A 20908-nucleotide genomic window follows, 5' to 3' on the forward strand; every position below is an offset into this window, starting at 1 on the left:
CTCAAGAAGGGAGTTTCCCATCTTATAAGTGTGCTGCTGGTTACTACTGCCCAAGTGCAGCACCCTGCACTTGTCAGCGTTGAAGCGCATCCTCTTTTTGCTAGCCCACCCCTGTAACCTATCCAAGTCTTGCTGCAGTCTTTCCCTCCACTCATAGATCCAGGGGCCTGCTTCCCTGGGGAGGAGTCTGTCACAGTCCTGCAGCCCTTCCAGGGGGCACGGCCCTGGAATCTGTGTGTGGGATGACAGCAAGCTGCCGCTGCCACCTGGGGCCAATGCCAGTACTGGGTTCTTCCTGGCGCTCAGCGCAGGCTGCACCAGGCAGACTCGGGAGCTGGCATTGGCCCCAGCCGGCAGTAGCATCTTGTTGTCATCCGCATGCTCTACAGTTGGTGTGTGGAACTTTAAAAAAAAAAAAAACAAAAACAAACCCAAAACCCCCGCACTCACCAACTCTGACAGTGGCGACTGGGGCCTCTGGGCACTCATGCAAGAGCCCTCCCCTCCCCCAGTTCAATTCCCTAGCCCCCCAACTTGATTCCCCAGCCCCCAGAACATTCCCCCACCTCTTCCTGGGGGCTTGGGGCCCTGGATCTGTGCACCTGGTTTAGCAAGCTGCCGCTGCAGGCTGGGGCCAGCAGCAGCATTGCAATCTTCCAGGTGCTTGGCGCATGCTGTGCCAAGCATCTGGTACTGGCCCCAGCCTGCAGCAGCAGCCTGCTGAAACCCCACTTGCAGATTGGGGGCCCACACCCCCTGGGAAGAGCTGGGAAAATGATCAGAGAGCTGGGGAATCAAAATGGGAGCTAGATGTAAATATCAGAGCAGTCTTTCCCCCCCTTAATTTCTGTTTAGCTGCAAGCAAGTCTGGTTTCAAAACTCAAAACGTTTTGAAACTTTCAAAATGTTTTAAGTGCCCTCGTTTTGTTTTGACGCTGTTTCAGAACCTTTCGTTTAGTTTTGATTTTGCTGCTTTGGGCTTGAAATGCATTGAAATAGCTTCAAAGCAAAACACTCATTGAAATTTTGCACAGCCCTAACTTCCAGTACCAAAGCTAGCACATTTAAGACCTGCCCCAGGTTTCTCTTCATGGCACTGAATTTTGCACTATAGATCTACTCTGGGATAAAAAAAAGTTGAGTGCTGAAATTCATAATGAGCTGCCTAAATAAATAAACAAACCCATTTTGAAAAGGCCAGGAGTACCCAAACTAAGTGGAGAGGATGACGTGGTACTCAGAATTTCATAAAATCTACCCTGTTTGAGTCATGTATAATACAGGTTTTTAAAAGCTATTTATCTTTAGGAACTCGGTTAGAACATTTTGGCCAGAGTAGGTACCCGTGGATGTGTCTACATGAGACGTTTACTGAGCAGTTGCCTAGTTAACTGTGCAGTAAATGTCTCAGCATTTACATGTGTGGCCCTATTAGGTCACACACAACTAATAAACTCTGCAGATGGGTAAAAAAATATAAGTGCTACCTTGCTCTGGAGTTTTTGTGTGCAGCAGCACACGCGTAGATGCTGGTCTGGTTGGCTGGGGCACAAGGGTGCTTCAGTACAGGGGCTGCCTGCCAGCTAGCTCCTTGCTGTAGCACTCTTGTTCCCCAGCCAGCCCCTCCACACCACACTGAGCCTGGTCAGAGCAGCCCTACGCTGGCAAGCTGACCCCGTAGGCTCCCTGCCAGCTGGAACTGCTGTGACCCAAGCACATGTGCAGATGTGCACCTGGCAGCAGTAAGCTCTGGAGCTTATAGCTGTGTGTTAATAGGTATGTATAGACATGTCCTGTAAGTATTTGAAAGAAGAACACACCAAAGGTAGAAGCAATAGTAGGAAAAAATAAGAAAGGTTTTTGAGAGTCACTTTCTAGTATGTATTTAATGAACCATAACAGCTTTTTAGAGCACTTAGGTTTCATTATGCTTATTCTGATAGACTTTCTTCAAAACTGAACATAAAGTTATAAATTCTGCAAGGTCTTAATTAGCACCCTAACTTGAAAATGTAAATTCCATTTGATACTGTGCTAAAATGTTGTAATCTAGCCTCCAGCTTGACTTAATTTGCACAAACCTGTATGGAAATGCAGAGATATGACAGAGTGCAATGTTATTTAAAACAAAGCAAAAATTAGTATTTTTTATGTAAAGCTTTTAAACATATACTTAGCTTTACCTTGCTAATAGCTCAATTGACACCAAGGTCATTTTAAGGAAAGATATGTATGGCACTGTTCATGTGCTTAAAATTAAGTACAGATTTAAATACTTTGCTATTATATTTACATACTTTGCTATGGCCTTATTTTGCTAAATCAGAATAATTACTACTAAATAATACTTCTTACCTGCAAGATTAAAATGCGTCTGAAAGATCTCTAGATAAGCCCTGAGCTTTCCATGCTCTTATGCCATAAAGCAAACATCCTCTGCAAAAAAAGGCAAAACAATACAATTTTATACCATATGCATCTCAGCCACAACTTTAGGGAATTTCTGTTGAGAAAAGGGGCATGGATATCTGATTGCTTGGCCTTTGTGCTGCCATAGAAATTGTTATGGTGGCAGAAAGGTGATGTCTGTTTCCAGCCAGAGACTGGGGACTTTAAAAACAATACAACAAAACGAAAAGGAATAATCAAAATTTGACAAAATAAGAAAATTACTATTTTGCTTAATATAATGCCTTCATTGTTGAATTAACTCTGCTCCCAAATGGAATAGAATATTTACCATTGATTTCAATGGAAACAGAACTAGGCCAACCCTTAGTACTGAAAAAAATCTCACACTTAAATAGTCGATTGAAATTGATTAGGACATATTCATTCAAACGAAGACTTTGATTTCCATTATTTAAAATCTGTTCTTCACAGAATGATAGTACCTTTGGCTGTGATCTTATCAGTTCACAACTTAGTCAGGAGCAGGTTACATCACCGTTTAAATGACAGACCATGAGATACCATCCTTGGCACATCTACACATGCTATTAAATTGAATTAGGCTTACTGTGCAAAAAAAATACTGTACAGTAAGCCTACTGCACAGATTTGCTCCCAATGGGAGGAGCCCAGTACAGGGTTGATCCCGCCAGGCTCTGCTGAGGGTGGCAAGAAGTATGGGGCCAGGAGAGCTCTACCAACTGCAGCAGCAGCTGTGTCCTGGCCTTGAACACATTGGGAAAGGTCCTGATGTGCATTGGCTGGGAGACAACTGCTGCTGCAGAGCTCTCCCACCCCGTGCACACAGGGACAAGACCCATGTCTCCCAGACCATCCAATCCAACCTACCTCACCCTCCAGCACAGGGTGGAAAAACCTAAGTCAAAGTTCCTTCTCCTCCCTTCTCTCCTCTCCCATCCTGAAGACAGCACCAGAGCTGGGGAGGGAGGGAGGAAGAATTGGAACAGGATTAGGGGAGAGAGGCTACAGATATGCAGTCGCTGCAAACTGGATCTCCCCCCCACCCGCCCCAGACTGAACAGCGAATGTCTGTAGCCTTGGGGGCTTGGGAGGGGGAGGGGGGAGAAGAAATCACTGTAACTCATGGTGCTTCCTGTGAAGAGCCATGAGTTACAGCAGGGAGCTATAATGTCTGTCAGTGCCATGTAATGCTTAGAAATTAACATATATGGACCTGAGTAAATCTAATTTGGGAAGCAAATTCCAAGATCATGTGTACTTTTAACTTAATGAAAATACTAGGGTCCTGCCAGATACCATGGTAATAAGTGAATTACCAATGGATTGGGTTAGTTAGAGTCATGTAATCCCATTTCTTAAAACAGACAAACAAAACAAAGAAGCAGACCCCAAGGAATTACTCATTTTAGAACATACATGTTCACTAGCAAAGCTTTAGGACTGGTTGGTAAAGTCCTTTTTTTAAATTAAATTAAATTAAATTAAGAAAAAAAAACAAGGCATCTTGGCATCTCAAGGGAATTTTACAATTTAGGATTTTGTTTTGGTTTAAAATTTCTACCCTGGGTAAACATATAGCACCTCACTATGATACTAGAAAGCCATATAGTGAAGCAGGGCTTGTTCCCTTTGGGTGTGCAACCTCGTAAAACAGAAATATAGGTAGTTGAGTGTCATGCTAAGTATATGCCAAAAAGAGATTTATTTTGAGGCATAGCAGACTGGTGCATATTTAATGCTTAGCTGTCTGCACTTCTGGCTTGACTGGCCTCCTGACCTAGAAGAATCATAGCCAACTTAATATGTGTGGTGTGTGCATGTGTAAATACCAGTGTTGTTCAGGGGTAGTGTTAACTTGGTTCCTAATCTTAGTAGCTTTAGATAGGAAGTGTACTATAAATGCATTTTTATCTGAGTACTTAATATAAAGTGTTATTACTTTTCATCTGGGTGCATACACACATCCCATATAGATTGCCCTAACGAAGCAATCTAAATGGCTGGGTTTACAAGTGCTCTCAAAGAATTTTTTTTTGCAAATATCTAGTTGTTTAAATAAAAGATATCACCTGTGCCATGAGTTTTTATTTCTTTTGCCTCTAGACCAATACAGCTACAACCTAGATACCTGACTCATGGTTTAAGTTATTCTAAAAATGGCATGCCCTATCTAAAGTTAATTCTTATCAGACCTCTTCAGTAAGGGATTAACCCAGCCTAAAATGGGTTAACCTGATCTAGTGAACACTTGTACCCATTCCTAGCATAGTCCCAGGGCAGGGAAAGCCAGGCCACTCTCCACAGCCCCAGGGTTGTGCTGTTTTTACCCCCCTGATCCTGTTCAGGCTATTTTTACCTTCCCAACCAGCTCCCACCCAGACTGGGCAGCTCCCCGTCCCATCCTTGGACTCTCCAGCCACCTCTGCAGATATACCAGCCCCACCTGGATCTGCCAGCACCACTTTCCAAGGCCTGTCACCCCACCCTCTCCCCCATTTACTTGCCTTTGACTGCCTGTATCTCCTCCTGGCAAGTGGTGAACATTTGCATGCAGTGACCTAACTCACATTTAGGCAGCTCAAACTAAGCCACTTAAACCTCCTAAGCCAGGTTCCACAAACACCTGTCCTCACGCCTAATTTCCTTTCCTCCGTTCCACTGAAGCTTGTTGTACCTCTGCATGGACTCTTGTCACAAAAATTGCCCTGTCTTTATGAAATTAGGGCTATGTCAAAAGCCAACAACTATCTAAGCAATACTGCCTGGAAATTAACTTTTTTGTTTCATGGTCACGGCTGAATCTAAAACTTGTTGAATTACCAACTGCAAGCTATTTCTAAAAAATATTATGTGTTAACACACAAGGATTGCTTGCACTTCTAAAATGCCTCTTTACCAAAGAATTTCAAAGCGCTTTGCAAAGATTTGTTAAGCTTCATCACTCCCCCTTGTCAGCAGGAAAATCTCACTTATGGTTAGAGATTAGGAAACAGAGGAAGGAGAAAATTGAGTGCCTTTTCTAAAGTCACATGGCAAGCTAAGTGTCAGAGGAAGGAACAGAACACCTGACCCCCAATCTCTAACTCCCCACATGTTCCCTCTTTCCCATAAGAAATACTACGTTGGTTTACCCGTTCCAAGTAGGTTAAACTGGAAACGGTGCTATAATTAAGTAGATGTGCTTATTTTCACCAAAGAGAGATTTTGTTTCCTTAAGGCCATGTTCTGCAGCAGTAAGAAAGATCCTGCTGCAAACAAGTCTTGCTGAGGCAGGCCTCTGAAAGTGGCAATGTATTAGACAAAACAACAAACTCTGCAAGGCAGATCTTTGTGGTAGAGACTGCAGGCACCAGGCAGCGGTATGCCACAGAAATTACACACAGTGTCAAATTTGGGGGACATGCTACTGGCTGTAATTCTTTAGCATACCCTTTATAAGCAGATTCAGAAAACAGCACTGCACTGATTCTGAAAGAAGTTTGTTACCTGCTATATTAGACAGTAGAACAGAGATTATAGAAATGGCTATAAGCAAAAGGATAAGAGAAGGTGGAAAAAATTCTGTCTTAATGTATACGTAAACATTCTTGGATTTCAAATTGGCCATCTATATACATCTTCAGTGCTTATGAAGCAAACATCAATATTCGACTGCCACTGATTAGTAAGCATATCAATATAATACCTGAATCTTCGAAAATATGCACAAAAATATTTGCAAGAGTCCAAAAAAATCATTACGTTAACACGAGCTACTTGAAAGTTACTAGGGAAAAAGGAATTAGTACAGGCAAGTCCTTTGACCTATGTTATAGGAAGTCAAATAGATAATCACAAAAAGTTTTTCTGGCATCAAAAAACCCCCAAAAAACAAAAAAACCCAATGCCTCTTCTAGGCTTAATCTCTGATCACTTTACATACTCAACCACCCTTATTAAAACACTGCACCTGCTCATGTTATAAGACAATTGTGATCTTGCTTTTAATTATTAGCTTGTATTTTATTATTAACCTATAGTTAGGGTGTGTAACCAATTTATCTAAAACTGTCCATGCAAAGAAGGAATTAGTCTCCAACAGTGTATTTATAATATTAATGATCTGTCAGAGCAATGGACATAATTTATTTCATTAGTTTTTTTAAACTAGCATTATGCTGGTGTTAGAGTACTGTAGTTGTTAAATTTTCCTTGAGAAATGAGGATTTTTTTGTAAAATTAAGCAAAATTCCAATAAAAAGGCATTTTAAATTAGGTCTCAAACAATGCCTTGTACCCATTTTGTCTATTGTATTAATTATGTTTAAGCAATAATAATGATCAAGGACAACTGCATGCGACAACCATGTGAAAACTAAGAATTTCAGTCGCATACCCAGTAGAACACCTCAAAACTGTTTGGCATGAATTATATCCATTCCAATGCTGTCCTGTCAAAGAACAAGGGAGCAGCCTTCTTAGTAGTAGCTACTGTCATGTTCTACTGAATTCAAAGTGAATTCTACTAAATTCAGCACCTTTCATACTGATGTAGCTTACAGTTTACATGCATACTCCACCATTGAATGGCAGTACTTCTGGGGTGGACAAAAGCAATCACCTAATATTTGGCATGTTCCACAAGAGCAGCAGGAAACCACATAGACTGACTGTAACAAGATCCTTCATAACCTCCATTCAGTCCATTACTGCTAAAGAACGTTTTATTTTCCATGGTCGTGGCTGAAAATGAAGATACTAAATTACATGAAACTTCATTAATGAAATCAGCTCTGCCTAGATTTTCAACCTTTGCTTCCAGAGACAGAATAAATTAATCCTGATGTTTAGACCACTAAAATATTATTTCCATCAGATCTTGGAAGCACCATTCCTACTCTGTATTCTCACCATCTCTTTCCACTTTTCTTTTTAAAATCTGCTTTCATCCAGAGAAGAGAATCAGATTGTATTCTCTTTCTTTCATACCTCACTAACAGAAACCCTTGCTGAAGTGAGGCCTATTATGGATGTAGCTAAACTGCTAACTGAAGTGTATATGTCAAGGAAAGCATTCTGCACTTGAAGTTTATTCATTATTCCTTGAGATAATGACAAAGCATAGAGGAATTCAGCCTGACTTTCAGAGTCTAGGATGCATTGACAGGGCTGACTTAAAGGGAAAAATCATTTCACACAGTACAGGTAAAGAGGCCCTTTTTCAGAGTGTCTTTTCAGAATCCTTGCTAGTGGTAGCAGATCACTTTGCAGCACTGCCAGTAATCAAAGCCACACCCTAATTAACACAAAAACCTAACAGCACATAACTTCTAGACTGTAGGTCAAGCTTGAAGTTTAACAGAAAATCCACAGTGCTCCTTTATGTAAAGTAATTAAAAACTCTGAACCAGTTTCTTTGACATACACTATATTCCATGGCTCTCATGGAAATTTATACAACAAACTCATTTTCAACGAAGTTTTTCCTTACTGTGTAAGCAAAACATCTGATCAGAACACATTGAAGCCTATTCTCTTCCCCTCCGTCACACACAATCCTAAACTTCAGATACAACGTTTCCAGCTCTGAGAACAAGAATTAAACATTTCAGATCCAAAAGAATTTGAGAAAGGTTGGAATGGAAGGAGGATTGGGTAGGAGGTACACAGAAATAGGGGACATAGCACAAGAGAATTACAAGTTTCTTATTATCTCAGTGTCAGGTATCCAGGTTGTAGCCATAGTGGTCTAAAGGAAAAAGCAATCAGGACTTGTGGTAGAGGCGATAATTTTTATTAGACCAACTAGATTTTTACCAAAAAATATATATATATTTATATTTAAAAATATTAATTTATTTCTAAATAGCAGATTAATAAATTATAATATAGATCATTTATATTAATGTATAAATTATATTGATAACATAATACCTTGCAATAGATAATAATAAATTTAAAAATTAACTTATCTCTACAGCAGTTATTCAGCTTACAATGAATATGAGCATTAATAGACTTACCATAACAATATGTGGTACTTCTGATGAGATTCACAATGGTCAATAATTTGAAAATATACTACAACTGGTATCAGATGTTTCCTAAGGTTTCCTACTTTCTGTATAGTTCAATAAAAGCAGCCTTTGACTGACAGTCCTGTAACTGAACCACTGTCTAAGATTACAAAAACAAGTTGTTGTGGCAAAGCCAACAGGCACAAGCAAACTGCTTCACAAATGCATACTACCTATCCTAAATCAGCCAATCATATGGTCCAAATAAAATTATTGTGAGTAATTCTGATTGGTTCCCAGACTGCTTCCTAACATGTGCTCCCTTAATTGGCATACTAAATGCCATCACCATTTCATACACTATATTATACAAATTATATTAATAGTTAGGTAACAGAAGTTGCATTACGCTGTCGTTTGGCTGACTGCTCTAGCACACACTTGAACTTTATGGTCATGTTTTTGGCATGGCAAAATGACAGGATTTTATTTACTTTGGCTGCCTATCTCTGAAGACAGTGAAAAGCCCCCCATCGCAGAGACCGAAGGGAACCTGAAGGGTCATCTCTCCTTTCCTTAATCTCAGACAGATGCCTATCCAGCCTCTTCTTGAACACCTCCCAGGAAAGGTTTTTAAGACCTCTTCCTGGGACACTTCTTCCATTGTCCTGCAGATCCTACAGCAGAATTATTTTTTCTGAGTTTTGATTTAAATATGCTGGTTTGCTTTGACGTAATGAAAGCTGCACCACATCCAGAGTTACGACAACTTGACAAGAATCCATATAGACACAGTCCCTTTACAGTCTCTGGTACCTATAATCCATCACAGAAATCCCTACAATTATAGAATAAAGTGCTAAACTTAAAATAAAATATATTTGTTTGCACCCCTGGATTTCTCACATGCATAAACACTTCGGGGGGAAGGCTTTAATTCCACACACAATATTTAACTCTAAAAGCCAGTTTTCTTTCCCCTGCTATCTATGGCAGATCAGGCCTGGTAGGGGCTCATATTGTCAGACAAGTTACACACCTGCAAGGAGGCATGCCCCAAGTGCGCATTTGTTTTGTAGCTCACCAGGCGTTAGGAAACATCTAATTTTTACTAGTGCGAAAGACCTGATCTCTAGCCTCCTTTGGAGAAGCCAGTGAATCCTAAAGCTGCTTCCCAGGCTCTCCCACTAGCTGGAAAAGGATGGACTCCCAACTTTTTCCCTCACTCCTGTCTGGTGGTACAATGGGCCCTCAGGAAAGTCCCAAGCTGTTTTCAGTAGGTGCCATATTTACCCAAATAGAACATGACCCTGAATTTAAGACAACCCCCAATAATTAGATTCTATATATGGAGATTTTATAAATTTATTATAATTTTCTATGTATGTATTCTAATTATTGGAGGATCATCTCAAATTTATCCCCTCCCCCACACTACTGCAGGCAGTACAGGAAGAGGTGATGAGGGGGCAGAGAGTAGGGGAGGCAGTTCAGGGCATGTGGAGGTGCCGGGCATGTGGGGGTGGTGGAGGGCAGTAATGGGGCAATGTGGAGGCAGTGCAGCAGGCAGTGAGACAATCAGGCAACTTGCCCCCTCTCCTATTTACCCCTGCATTGTGCATACCCCCTGCAGCCTCAGGCTCCTGATCCCTTTCCCCTGTCTCCACCACTTCTACCCCCTGCATCCTTGGGTCCTGGCCCCCACTCCTCCCATTTCCCTTCCCAAAGTCTCTACCCCTCAGCTTGCCTCCCCACCCCTCATTATCTTGGCTCTGCACCAGCAGGCTTCACCTCTGCTGCAGCCTGAGCATGGCTCCAGTCTGGCCCTGTAGCAGGGGTGGAGAGCCAGCGCTGCTGCTACAGGCCTGGCTACAGGATGCGCTCTGTGCTCCATGCTCCAGGGAGGATGGAGCCTGCCTGTGCAGAGCAAAGGTAACAAACAGTGTGGCAGAGGGGGGAGAAGTGGTAAGGCAGGGAGACTGGGGGCAGTGGGGCTTGAGTCTGTGGAGGAAGAGTGGAGGCAGTGGGGGCAGGCAGTAGCTGTGGATTTGGCTCTCCCAACCCTGGGCTGGGGCTGGAGCCAAAGCTGCAACAGCTGCCTGCAATCCTTTGCTACCCTGTACTCAATTGTAGGGTGAGGGGTTTTCCCACTATGTTAAAAGGGGGGGAAAAAATCTTGTCTTTTAATCAAGTAAATACAGTAAGTACTGGGGAGAAGAAAGAGACTGGAAGAAAGAAGTGGATAAGGCATTTTGGTTATGAAGCTGGTGAGGAAGAAACAGCTAAATGGTGGTAGAAGGTGTGGTCAACAAGTCCTTAACACCATTCTTTATGATCAACAAGACCATAACACCATGTTTTTAGAAAGGGATTTGCTTGCTCTAAATAAATTGTTTTTGCTTCCCACAGTTTGAAAAATCTGGTTAGCTGTGCAAGAGGGTAAATCTCCATAGCAGACAGTCCAGTCTGAGAAACAGTAAGAAAGAAACAAACTACAAAACCCTCTTTAAAATATTATAATGTAGCTTTCCTCCATAATATGACATAAACAAAAATTTGATTCTGTGGCATAATATTTATGTTGGCAGTGGTTGAGAGTGACCTGCTTCACCCAGGGATTTGTGACATGGGAGTAATGCAGCCAATGCAAACTCACTGCGCTAACAACTTTATACTCCTTTATTAAATTAACATTCTATACAAACATAAACCCCAAACCACGACATGAGTTATACCATCTGGATGAATGTATCCACCAAAGAAGTCTAAGTTGAAATAGCTCCCTTTATTAATATTTTTCATAAATTATGGCCCTGCTTTATAGGAACTAATACATGTTAAAAACCATTGGATATTTGGGAGGCTTAATATATTCAGATGGCAAACCAGGAGGAAAGTTGGTGGGTGGACAGCTTGACTCTGCTTTGGTCTTCATTTGGTTGGCCTTAGGAAAGCCAGGTGGTTTCCTGATGATTGTGCTCCAGATTCCTGGAACCCAAGTCCAGGGAAAACTAGAGTAACTCCCAGGCAAACCTGAGAGGATGCTTGAGGATTTCAAATAGCTGGGTCTGGGAAGCCAGAGGTGTACTGCACGTTTGTATGCTCAACTAGACCCTCAGTGAAATGACCCTTCACACGTGCAGTGGAACATTTTCCCAGTCAACATGTAAGCCATGCACAATGGTGAGACAAATGTCCAGGCTCTACTTACTTCACCCATATATTAGAAGAATTACAGTAGTTTACAAAGGAACTAAAAATAAACGGATATTTGAAAGACTTAACTTGAACACAGATTAACAATAATTCTTAATCTCTGTACAATCCTTTCTGTGGCTCCACATTGATCAGCAGAGCATACTGGCAGTATTATATTTACATGGAGAATTGAGCCAGTATGACTGGGGCTATACATCACAGGGTAACAATACATAGCACTGGTGTGCTCATTCCCAGCTCAGGAAGAAACTATTCTGATCTACTTTCCTTTTCCAGGTTCAGATACTCCCTTTATAAGGCTCTCGCACCCCCAGTCAGTTCCTGTTGCAGTGAGTCCTTTGGTTGGCTGTCTGCTGTGCTACCTTCAGAGAGTGGGACACAGCATTGATCAGAGATGCTGCTGGGGTGGAACTAGAGGTGGGGGAAGCACCATTGTACTACACCACAGAGCGTTGTTTCAAAAAACAAAACAGCATACTGCAGGACTGCCAGATGATTAATCTCAGGACACAAACAAAGATGAAAAGAAGGGCAATAAAGTCCAACAGTGCCAGCAACTGCAGTAAATGGGAAAAAGATATACAGTGAAAGAATAAGGGATATTGTGTTTATGATGAGAAGGACTTTGGAGAGAACACTCTCATTCTCCCTTTCGCTATAGCCCTTGTCTCTCATTAGTAACTTGGAAGTAGAATGCACTTAAAACTATTCTTTAGGCTAAAGGATACATTTTTATAAGCCTCTACATTACCTAAGAACTTCTGTCACAGTTTCAGACATTAGTTAGGAGCAAAGGATCAGATCCAGAAAAGCGCTGAGGAGGGACAGAGGCACTGGAGTATAACAATGTGATCTACAAAAATTGAGCCTCAGCCCTTACTTGCATCAATGTTTCATGCAAAATGTGCAAGTAATCTTGGACTAGGGAATAAAACCCAGAATTCCCTTACTGGGAAGCAAGGTCCTCTGTAGGCTACAGTCATGCTCTGAGTTTTATCTGGTCCTGTGAATCTTGCATCACTTTTTACACAGCTTCAGTGGGAAGTTCTTACCTGGTGGTTAAGGCACTCTGTAAGAGGGGGAAACGTGGATTAGAGACACTTCCAGGCTGAGGATATTGAATCTACATCTGCTTAGTTCCTAGAGAACACCTGTAAATGACTAGGCTACTAGGACAAAAAGTAAGCACTTCCTCCTCCAGCAGTTGTATTTTCAAAAGAGAACTGAGATAAGTATCTGAATCTAAAAGAACAACTCATGCATCTGAGTGCAGGAAGGCAGTACAGGCTATGAATTTGAGTTTGACACAAGCTCCTAATCGCAGGCCAGAGTCCAGTCATATACACGCTTCAGCATTTCCTTGTTCACCATGCTGGCTATTGTCAACCCCACTCCTAGGTGCCTACCACTTGTCATTCAGTCTATAAGGAACTTAGGTGGCCAACTCAGGTTTGCATGTTCTACTGTGGGAGCTCAGTATAACTGTAAGTAAGCTAAAATACGTATTGCCTCATCTCAGTCACTTTGTGAACCTGGTTCTTTGGAGCCTTAGGTGCCTCAAGCACTTTTGAAAAAGGGCACTCTGGCCTTGCTGAAATTTCTAAAGTAGAGTTGACTCTTTTTTATATTTGCTACAATCGAACAATGAGGATGTTTTATCAGGTTCTAACATGAAATAACCATTATATAATATTTAATAATCTAACTATATAACAGAGAACATGTGATTGCTAATTGCAATAATACTGCACTGGTGAGTGTGTTGCAGTTTAAGATCCATAAATGAAAGGGGCTGTGTGATGATATGGTGTAATTAAAGTACTTTACAAACGATTTAATTAATACTCACAACATCCCATGTAAACCCAGGTTTCCTCTGCCCATTCCACGGATTGGTTTGTTGAACCTCCGAGGGCTTAACTGACTTTTCCAGCATCACACAATGAATTCCTGTCAGGCAGGTACAGATCCAGGAGTTAGATTCCCAGTCAGGCTGTGAATCTCAATTGGACATAGGCATCTAAGCGCAGGCAAGAGTTGTCATATACTCCCTTCTTCATTTCTTATAAGCTATCTTACACACCTTCCCCCTTTCACCATACTGGCTACTAACTACATGTTTTTGACATGGGCACATATTTTTTATATTGCATTATAACAGTGGAGACACATTCTGATATAGCAGCAGATACAGTAATCCTGGATCTCAGTAAGGAAAAAGAAAGATCTTTTTCTTTCAGGGCTAGATCTTCTGATGGTACATCTATTTGAGTAAAAAAGCATTCTGGGTGAAATCCTGACTCCACTGAAGTCAATGGCAAAACTATCACTGGATCTAAAATTTCACCCTATGTGCCTATGCTCTATTGGGATTACATCTACACTGCATTTGAAGGTACAATGGAAGCACAGGTTCCTGAGCTAATGCTAATCTAGCTAACTCAGGTGCCAACAACAGTGAAGTAACAACAAGAGAGGAGGCCCTGTGTGCATATTGCAGATAGCTGAACCCAGCAGACCTGTACAAGGCTTCACTGTTAGTGGGGGACAAGACAGGTAAATTAAAGCCAGCTCATGTATGTGTGCAGGTGCTGCAGTCTTCCCTCCAACTTGAATGTGGGCACAACCCTAGAGTTCGTTAGTCCTGATTCTGCTGACAACGGGCAGTCATTGATATGACTACTGCTTGTGTGCCCAACTTGTGTACCTGCACACAAGTTTCACACTAGCTAGCAGGGTAGCTGTGGCAGCATGGAAAGTCAGCAGGAACTAGAAAACACACCTGAGAAGCATGTGACTTCACTACGGATGCATTCTAGACTAGCAATCTATTCCCAATTCAAATACAGTTATTGGATCTCAAACATACTGCAGTCAGTTGCTTAAAACTGTAAGGGGTTAGTGGAGGGGTGTCAAACTCAGGGCTGATCAACTCAGACAAAAAGGCAGCAATGGGGGCTGCGTGATGGGGCTTCATGGGCTGGATCCAGTTTGTGGGCCATATCTTTGACACCCCTGAGTTAACGAATGAGGATGGAATGATTCTACTCATTCATTTAATCTCAAATGGAGACAGATTTGGGGGGTTTAGAGTGAAGGATGGGCTGGTTGAATTCAGTGTCAGATCTTACGGCTGGTCATTGCTAGCTGATAGTCAAGGAAAGAAATTATTGGAAGGACAAGCAAAAAATTCTTTAGGTGTATCTAAAAAGCATACCAGTGGTGGGTGCTAGTGATAGGCAAACTTATTCAGAAAAGGTGGGGAATTTAGTTCCAATAATTTTTTCCATTGAGGGCTCTGGATAAGTTGCTGTATTTTTTTGCTGAAGGGAAACATAATACATACCTCACCCACCTTTTACTTCCAGAGGGCAAGCAGGGAAGTTTAGTTATTTTCTCATGACACCTCTTCCACACCACTCAGATACACATCATCCCTTTTATATCGTCTCTAACACTGACTGTCTTCAGCGACTTGACAAATAACCCATCCATCTGGCCCTTTATTTCATCTAGAAAATGGATTCAACAGCACTCAGGCCCTGTCTTGCAGGATGTTGTGAATTTATATTTATAATACATTTCCAAAATGAAAAATAAGATGAGAGTGCTAAGTATTGCAGCATGAATACAACAGCTAAAGTTAAAGCTGTATAAATGTTTCCATGCTATACCACTGTTTCCAACAGTTTACAGTTACTGACAACAACACCAGGTTCCCTGCTCTGCAAATATGAATACTTATAAACTTTGATCACGTGAATAGTCCCATAAGGGAACTGGACAATAAACCATTAAAAAACAAAACAAAACCTAACCACTCTTTAGGGTCTGATTCTGCCACACTTACTCATGTTGAGTAACATGTGTGAATACTGCCACAGAGAATGGAATGGCACTACTCACTGAACTTGATTCATCACTGCCTTGCTTCAGATTGATGTCAGTGTAACTCCATTAAAAATACTCCATTTAACATGCAGTGCTAATTAACATACATGCTTTGCTCCTTACCATTAATACACTCATAACATTCTTTGTAATATGAAGAGGCTTAATACAGTCATGTTTTTGTCAGTCAGTGCATGTGGGCAATTTGTGGGTGAGGAAAATAGTTACTTCTGAGGCTGTAGTGGTGTCTCTTTCTAGGACCTGGTTCTGTGGGTGTGGACCCCAAGTTTGCTATAACTTAGTCCAGTGGTGAAAAAACAGCTAGGAGTTATGAGCTGATACTGTTCTGTTCCCTGTCAGCATATAACATGGAATAAGAGTGAAGGGGTTGCACAGATCAAGGTCTAACACTTTTTTTCTCCTATGAAGCTTAGACATTTACAGTAGCTCATCTTTTTTCTGCCACATTTCCATACTTTCCTAAGTATAGTACAGTTAGATGACTTCAATGAATTGAACCTAGGATGAAACATGGTTACCATAGAGTTCCATAGTATTAAATTCTACTCGCAAAGTACTGCTGTAGTTCTGGCACTGTTAAGTATGTTAATGAATGTCTGCAGGCAAAACTGGCCTTAAAAGGTGGACAGAAAAGGAAATGTAGAAGCAGTTTTTTAAACCATTAATATTTACACAGTACAAGTAGGCTTTGAAAATCATACAAGATAGGGAAGGGATGAGCTCCCACCATTCACACTATTGAGCCAAATCTTTCTCTGTCAGTAAGAAATCTTGCCAGAGTCAGAGCAATGCACAGGAAAGCTTCGGAAGGACTCTTAAAGGAACCTCCAGCCAAGCAGCATCTAGAATGTACTCATAAATCATTGGTTTGCTTTTGGTTTTGTTTTCAGAGGAGTGTGTTTGGAGTATTGCTGAGTTGAGTACAACCAAAGCTGGCTCCATCCACTTGGTGCAAACCATATATTTATTTAAGGTAAAGGTTTCTATTTTTACAATCAGTATCCACAAATCACATATTTTGATCTGATATTAGGTTGTGATTTTTAAAAAACAGTCAGACTTGAGTGTTCCAAAAAAACAGACGGTGTATTCTGGGAAGATTCATACAATCGTGCTGCTTTACACATCACATTTTCTTTGTGTGACTATTTGGTGAAACAATTGTTTTTGCATTTCAAGCTGGTGCAAAATTTTAATGTTGTCATGCTTTCAATATGTGGACATTTTCACCAAAAATGGGCTCTTCTGTACCCCACAAAGAGGTTCGCCTACAGGGAGTCCACTGAAATTGATAGGCCTTTGGTCCATGTAATTGATAAGCCATATGGGGTCTACCTAAGCAAATCAGTCTGAAAGACTGGGGCTATTTTAAAAGGTAGGCCATGTTTTCAAATTCTCCACATCTGACAGTATCTCTTTGAATTGCACTCTCAGCAAGATAAGCCTTTTATTATTTGCCTTACTGCATGAAATGACTGCTTGATTTATTATGTATTATGTGCAATGCAATAATTGAATATTCTACAACTTAAGTGAGTATATCATCTCACTTAATATTCATTGAATAGTCATCTCATTGGATATTCTACAACTTAACTGAGTATATCATCTCATCCCATATACGTACCGTATTTGCATTTTGCACAAAAATTTTGTCTTGCAGGAGAGACTGGATGCTTCAGACTTTTCACACAGACTATTTCAATTTGCTTTTCTGATCAACAAAAACTATATTGAGCCAGGAATATTTCTTTTTCCAGCTCAATACTACAATAAAGGCCTGCAGTAGTTAACGCCCAAACAAAACTCACAATCCTCTATGAAACAGTGTTCATTTAGTGAAATGGAGGCGGATTCCAAGTGAGTAAAAGGAATGGCAGCAGCAGGAGGAGTATTTTCAGGTGGCAAGCAAAAGCTAGCTAATGGACTAGCTTTCCCAGCTTGTTCCAATTTATATTTTTGGAAAATAAATATAGGCTCAGAGTTTTTTGGGTGGATGAGTATAAAATAGTAAATTATTAACAGATTACTTCCTTAAGAAGAATTTTCCAACTCCAGTCTCAGGAAAGAAGTGGATTAGAGTATTTTAGCATAGAACCCCCCACAGGAAAGCATCTTTCCAAGTACCTTACATAACCCAAGGATGAATTCTAAAATTTCATTTACAGATTATTGCTTTTGGGGGTTTTTTTCAGTACAGATAACATAAAGTGTTGTTCTTATAAACTGTCATGCTAAGTACAGACAGTAAAAAAGCCTCAGGCTGAATCAATTCAATCTTCACAGGTTAGTCTAAGCTGTGTAGATTGAAATGAAAAGTAAGTGAACAGACAGCCACTTTTGGTTCAGGAAATGCAGCAACATGCCTGCAGTGGCCCAAGCCAGAAGCCATGGGGTGCTAAAACATACCTCCCTTCTTGGCTACAGCAGACAGCTTGGGCCAATGCTAGCCCACCAACGCTGCAAGAGGGAGGTGGGTTGCAGGGCAAGTGCAAAGAATCCTGGGATGTTGGGGGACTGTGAGTTAACTTTAATCTGGAGGGGATCTGAGACAGAAGTTCAGTAAACTGATTTAACCTAAATCATTTAAGTCTGATATTACATCCATCCAGGTTTACCTTAAACTGGTTCAGCCATTTTAGAGTGATTTACGCGAACTGAACTTCTGTTGTGTTACAGATTTGACCTGGTTTATTATCACTTATACCAGTTTATGTGTAATTTCTGTCCCTAGCCAGAGTTGTCTTGATACCAATAGTAACTGCAAGAACCTTACTAAGCAAATAGAAGGACCCCTAGGAAAAGGCTCCATTTTTACCTAGTATCCCACAGTATAGTTACATGTAAAAACTGATAGGATGATATAGCTCCTACTGAGGACTTGTAAGACCAGATTTGCTATTTTTATTTATGGCTGAATAATTCTGCTATACATTAAAACTGTAAAGGAAAAGCATGACATACACCTGTGTTCTGGATACTTTATTTATTTTTAATCAATTCTTATGGATGTTAAAGGAATCTAAGAGGTCAATCAACAAAACCTTTAGGTACTTGCTTAATCTTAGACACCTGCCTATGTCTTTTTGGCTCCAGGTACATAAATACTTTGCTGAACATGGATGATTTAAGGTTGTTTAACTGTGTTGCTGAATTGGGCCTTCATATTTATATTCCAATATAATTTCAGGACCTGTGAACTCCTGTATATGTGCTCAGCTTTATGGACGTGAGCAGACTCATTGAAATGAATTCACTGTCATAAAGGTATGTATCTGAATTCACAAACTGTCTTTGCCTTCATTACTGCAGCTTGTGGAGGAAGATGTCAGCTGTTTTCAGTTAAAATTTGACGGTAAGACTAACCACATAGAATACAGTATGTGCCAAAAGACACTGATCCAAACTGAACTCATTTTTTAAAAGGCAATTAAAATCCTGAGACTGGGAGATAGAGCAAGGAAGAATATGGCCCTAATTTACACCAATGGCTTAATGAAATTACAGATGCAAAATGGTGGGGGGAGGGGAGGAGTGGGGATGGGTTTACAGAAGTTTGCATACATGCAAACAATTTGTTGAAGCAGTTTTTGTTCAATAACTTTTTTCCATACACACCAATTCAATTTTAATATTCTTCATCAAAGACTTAAGTTTTCTCAGGAAAAAGAAGAAGAAACAAAACAAGACTAGCTAACACAATTTAGTGAACTAAGTTTGCTACTGTCCCTGGCAGCTAGACTAGTATTTTAAAACCAGTTAAGATTGAATACAGTAACACTGCAATTAAGTTGCAAGGCCTTCTTTCTTTGAGAATGCATCAGGTTACAGAGGGACTGAACCATAAATGTATGCTGCAGTGAAAATTCACTGCTGCTGCTATGGTTTTACTTCATAATTACAAAGGCTATGATACTATCCCACACTTAAAAGTTTTGTTTCTAAAAAAGTATAATGTTTGTTCACATGAGTATTTCCTTTCACATTTGCTTCTTCAAACAAGTGGGAGACAATTGAATAATAAAAAGTCAGAACAGAAGATGGTTTATACTTACCTCTCTGTTGTCCTGTGCCTTTGAGTCATATATGGGCTTGTGGGCTGTGACCAGCTTTCTGCAGGTAGAAATCAATGGACTTTAGCAGTTGAACATTCTGCCCGACAACAGAGCAGTAAGTCTCAATTTGATCTCTATAGGAAGAAAACCTTTATTGGTTGTGGCACACAAGGAAATAGGTGACATCACTAATGGTAGAAAAGAAAAGCCTCACTGCATAAACCTAAGTAATTTAAGGTTCAGCAAATCACGCCCTACCTGTCATTTATCCTAGAGGCAGGGTGGCTGCACATACCTGCATGCACAGACTGACTGCTTAAACAGTTGTTTGGAGCTTTTCCTTTTCGTTTGAATGTGCATTCAGCTGTATTTTGAGTTACATTTTCCTTTATTGTGTGACCATCTTGCCACTAAATCTGAATCAGAGCTGAATTAAAAAGCCTAGAAATTGAATCAGTGGCAAATTATTTTGTCCTGAACTGATCTGACACTGGGAAAGCTCTTTGAGATCATTTGTGCCATTTTTTTTATTTCTTTACAGGGCAAAACATAAGACATGATAAGTTCTTAATTTGCAATACCTAGGTGGCAGGAACATCAGGTTCGGTAGGTTTGTTTTTTCCTGCTTTTTACTGAAACACCTCTGGGAGGATTGTGAGGACATTCATTGTGAAAGCTAAACCTTAACTGCCAGGACAAGAGAGCTGACTTTAAACAAAGACTTCCCTTGTGCATAATGTTAGCCAGTAATTGTAATTACACAGGTGTTAGTAAAAACAAAGACTTTTTAATGAGTTTGAGTAGAAATCATTTCTGCTCCTCAACTTTCACTTCTTCAGCCTTGCAATGTGACCACTTCACTAATTCTCCAGTCATTATACAGCTCTCAGACAGAGATTGTTCTAATAGAAAAAAAAAGCAGGAAATAAAGTATAAAAATACCTCACAGGCCTTTCAAGCCTTCTTTTACATAACAAAGGTACAGAAAAACCAAAACAACCCCTCCCCTCGCCCCATACCCTCTTGCCCCCCATTCCTCCCCCCCAACACAGCTATTCTGCAGGACTCTTAATTTCCAAGCCTCAGTTTATCTATGTATTAAATAGGATGGGTATCTTTTTACAGGTACATATTTTAATGCCTTTAAAACATTTCAGTATCTACAAATGAAAGGTATAGCATAGGAACTAAATATTTTTTTTAAATATTTTTTTTTATGTCTTCATGCCTCCATCGGCGATCTGGAATATGGCATAGAGTGCATCCTCAGCAAGTTTGCAAATGACACCAAGC

At 40.5% G+C, this 20908-nt stretch overlaps 1 protein-coding gene across 2 annotated transcripts in view; it reads right to left on the reverse strand.

The window, feature by feature from the left end:
- LNX1 (ligand of numb-protein X 1) overlaps nucleotides 1-19751 on the reverse strand; it is a 113514-nt gene extending 93763 nt beyond the window's left edge. Inside the window, exons 1-3 of one of the 2 annotated variants that reach the window (XM_019552754.1) lie at nucleotides 19616-19751; nucleotides 13498-13598; nucleotides 2356-2436 (exon numbers count right to left, since the gene is read on the reverse strand). The gene's annotated coding sequence lies outside the window, so the exon portion shown is untranslated. The remainder of the gene's footprint in view (nucleotides 1-2355; nucleotides 2437-13497; nucleotides 13599-19615) is intronic. The other variant, XM_019552755.1, reaches the window with a different exon arrangement.
- Nucleotides 19752-20908: the final 1157 nt, after the last annotated feature.

The sequence above is a fragment of the Crocodylus porosus genome, unplaced genomic scaffold, assembly GCF_001723895.1.
Source record: "Crocodylus porosus isolate Cpor-Errol unplaced genomic scaffold, CroPor_comp1, whole genome shotgun sequence".
Taxonomy (NCBI): Eukaryota; Metazoa; Chordata; order Crocodylia; family Crocodylidae; genus Crocodylus; species Crocodylus porosus.